General features: G+C 37.4%; 1 pseudogene; it reads right to left on the reverse strand.

The window, feature by feature from the left end:
• Nucleotides 1-327: 327 nt before the first annotated feature.
• LOC121933774 lies at nt 328-1,261 on the reverse strand (annotated as a pseudogene).
• Between the last annotated feature and the right edge of the window lie 2,963 nt (nt 1,262-4,224).

Raw genomic sequence — 4,224 nt, forward strand, 5'->3', positions numbered from 1 at the left:
TTATTATCCATGGATTCAAGCATCCATGGCTTGAAAATATTTTTAAAATATATAAATTCCAATAAGCAAACCCTGTTTTAGCAATTTCATTTAAGGGGCACTATTTGACTATACAGTACCATTGTATTTAATGGGACTTGAGCATCCATGGATTTTGATATCTACAGGGGGCCTGGAACCAAACCCCAGAGGCTACCAAGTGGCCACTGTATATTCGACTGTGCATTGTAAATATATAATCTACAGTATGATTTGCTTCTGTATTATTAGTTGTGGATTTTCCTGTTCTTGAAAAGCCATGGGATAAGTTCAGGTTGCATACAGGCTTCACACAGGCTGCATACAGGAGAATGCGGTAAGACCTGTTAAATGTACATGTATCTCATTGGAAAAATGACAGGAATTAAGTGCAATAATCTCCATAGTCACAGATACAAAAATCCATTGACATTTTGCCTTTATTAATTGCTTTCTGAGGTTCACCCCAGGCCTCAACAAAATAATGTAACATTTGGGTAAAAAATGCAACCCAGCACTTGAGGCCAACAGAGAAAAGATCTCCACAGCCACCATATATTTTCCCTTCACACTCAGATGGATGGGAACAAAGAGCACCCAAACACTGCAAAAAAATCAACATGCTGAAAGTTATAAACCTGGCTTCATTGAAAGTGTCTGGTAACTTTCTAACAAGGAATGCTACAGAGAAACTGATGGTGGCCAGAAAGCCCATGTAGCCTAAAACACAGTAAAACAAAACTATAGACACCTCATTACAGTCCAATATGATTTCTTCAGTCATCGAATGGATGTCAACATCTGGGAATGGGGGAGAGCTTGTCATCCACACAATACAAATGACTACTTGGATAAGGGAACCAACAAGAACAATAGTTTTGGGCAATCTCTTCCCAATCCACTTCCTCATCCTAGATCCTGGCTTTGAAGCCATGAAAGCCAACACTACTGTGATTGTTTTTGCCAGCACACAAGAAACAGCCATTGAGAAGATGATGCTAAAAGCAGTTTGTCGGAGGAGACAAGTCACCTTTTGAGGACTGCCAATGAATAACAATGCACAAAGAAAGCAGAGCAAGAGTGAGATGAGGAGGGTATATGAAAGGTCCCAGTTGTTGGTTTTCACAATGGGAGTACTGTGGTGCTTCAGAAATATTCCTAGCACAAAACCTGTAATCAAAGTAATGGAAAGAGCAAGACATACTAAACAGATTCCCAAAGGTTCTTCATAGGAAAAAAACATTTATATATTTAGGGACACAGATATCCTGTTTTTTGAATAGTTTTCATCTGTGCATTTATAGCATTCATTCATGTCTGAAAAAGAACATAAAATGTTTCAGTCTATGCTTACATACTTTAAAGCTCATCAATATATTGAGGTAGGGGGAATTTCATATTTCAGATGTTGATGACTGTTCCCAGCATATCTCACAACTGGCCAGGCTGACAAGGGGCCAAACACACTGCATAAATAATCCAGTTTGACACTGCTTTAACTGCCCTGGGTCAGTGTTAAGGAATTCTGAGAACTGTAGTTTTTGGTAGCACCAGAGTTCTTTAACAGAGAAAGATAAATGTTCCCTGAAACTACAGTTCCCAGAATTCCCTAGCACTGAACCAGGGCTCAAACTGGATTATTTTTGCAGTGTGTTTTGGTCCTAGGGCTTGTATCCTGCTAGTCAGTCCCAATTACAAAACACCCATTGAATTTATCATTGAATAGTGAGTTAATACATAAGTACATTCTACTGATTCATTTGGTCTACTCAAATTGAGACTAGCAGTAGAATTTAGGGCTAGAACTGATAGGAAATGGGATTAAAAACATCTGAAGAGCCACATGTTTCCCAGCTATGTATGCTCTTCTCATACATTGAAATGAATTTTTATGATTCAAATTACAGATTTTATACAATGCTGTTTTTATACAATGTGGCAGGAGGTCAATGATGGAAGTTTCTATAAAAGTCTCAGGTGGTTAAAACCTTTGCCACCGATGTCAGAATGAAGATACTGACAGTAAACCTTGCAGTACCAATAGGCAAGCCTCATTTCTTTGGATTTCAGTTGATCTTAATGAAGCATGGAAATACAGGACTCATAAATTTATTTTCAAAGCTGTATTTTTAAATACTTTTCTGTTGGAGATGTTAAATTAACACACTGATAAGAAATTCAGAAGGACTTTACAGTATTTGATTACCGCAGCTAGAACTGTGTATGTTAAAAGACAGAAAGATACTGTTACTCCAACAAAAGAAGACTGACTTATGATGACAATTTTGCTGAAATGGATAAAATGACAGTGTTGATTAAGGAGAAATCTTTGAACAATTTTAAGAAATATTGGGAATTGTTTATTAACTTTTTGCAATCCCACTGGGGCTATACATCTCTTTTAAGCATAGTGGCTTGAGTGTTGGACAATAACTCTGGAGACCTGAGTCTGTTTCCCAGCTTGGCCATGGAACCCACTGGGTGAACTGGGACAAGTTGCACTATCTCTACCTCAAACCTTGTTTGAACAAATCTTGCCAAGAAAAACCCATGATAGGTTCACCTTAGAGTTTCCGTAAGTCAGAAATGATTTAAGAGCACACAACAACAACAACAACAACAACAACAAAGTAAACAGAGTTTACATGCAGTAGAAGAATAAATATAATTATCACAGAAAGGAAGTTTAGTAATAATTGAATATAGATATCAGTTTCAAAATGGGAAGTCAGTAGTGTTAATATTGTTTGTTTTTGTTTTGATGTTCAGTTGGGTTTGTAGTTCTGTTGTTATGCATTGTTTTAAAATATATGATTTTAAATGTATGTGGTTGTATTTCTGTTTAATAAAGATATTTCATAAAAAACAATTTAAGTTGATCTCTTTGATTAATATGTACATGATCAATTTTTCACCTGTCTGATTTGAAATCTCCCCTTCAGGACATGGGATGCAATCATAGCAACAAAATGGTTTACTTTCTTTCTTTTTCTTACTAGAACCAGGATGGCAATTCTCTGTACATAGAGAAGATGGTCGAGTCTAATCCATAAAGGAAAAAGAAGAATTTAAATTGTGAGAATAATTAATATAGCTTCTGAGGCATTTTAAATATTCATTAACAGCCTGGGATGTGAGTCTGTATGGAAACTGCTCATTCCACTAAGTGAATATTAGAAATGGTGGGCCTATATAGAGGTGTTTTTTTTTGGGGGGGGGAAGTATCTTCTCGGAATGTGCATATGATAGTTGAAATTGTAATGAAGCTGTATGCACACATATGTTTTCCCTACAGAAGTAGATGGACATTTTTGTCCAATGAGGAACATCTACACCCAGTTCAAAGTTGCCAACACACAAGAAAGAGACACTGAAAAGAAGATGCCAAAAGCAGTTTGTCGGAGGAAACATGTTGCCTTCTGTGGACGGCCAATGAACAGCAATGCCAAAAGGAAGCAGAAGAAGAGGGAAATGAGGAGAGCATAGGTGAGGTTCTGGTTGTTGGCTTTGACAATGGGAGTATTCCTGTGCTTCAGGAAGATGACCAGCACCAGAGCTGTGACTGCAGAGCAGAAGAGAGCAACAAAGCCTAAGCTGATCCCCAAAGGTTCTTCATAAGACAAGAAGCTTACATCCTTGGAAATACATAGGTCATGTTCTTTGTTTGGATATTTGTCATCTGTGCATTTATAGCAATCATTCATGTCTGCAGTGAAAAGATATAATCTTAGTTTCACAAAACTGGAATAAATCTTACCCGTGAGCCATATCTTTCTCATAGATATTTGTTTATAGACAAAGCACTTCATATGAGTAACATGGAAAGAACATGGGCAAGTGAAATCAGAATTCATTTTTCCCACTGAATTGAAGGGGAATTATGTTCAACTAATTTGGATGCAATCCAACATCCTTAAGTGTCCCAAGTATTCTATAGTTGTCCCTCCATATTAGCTAGAGTTAGGGGAACAAGACCCCCGTGAATATGGAAAAAATGTAAATAACAAAAAGACTGTTTTTGCCTGAGAGGACACCTCTCTAGGAATCTCTAGGTCCTCCAGTGCAACTCTGTGGTCAATGTCCAACATACACTGACCATAGAATGGAACTGGAGTAGCTACAAATGGTCTTTTAGTTAAAGTTAACCACAGAGTTGCAGTGGAGGACCTAGACAGTCCTAGAGAGAACATATTAATGAAATCCGTG

This window comes from Sceloporus undulatus, chromosome 6 (genome assembly GCF_019175285.1).
Source record: "Sceloporus undulatus isolate JIND9_A2432 ecotype Alabama chromosome 6, SceUnd_v1.1, whole genome shotgun sequence".
NCBI classification, from domain to species: Eukaryota; Metazoa; Chordata; class Lepidosauria; order Squamata; family Phrynosomatidae; genus Sceloporus; species Sceloporus undulatus.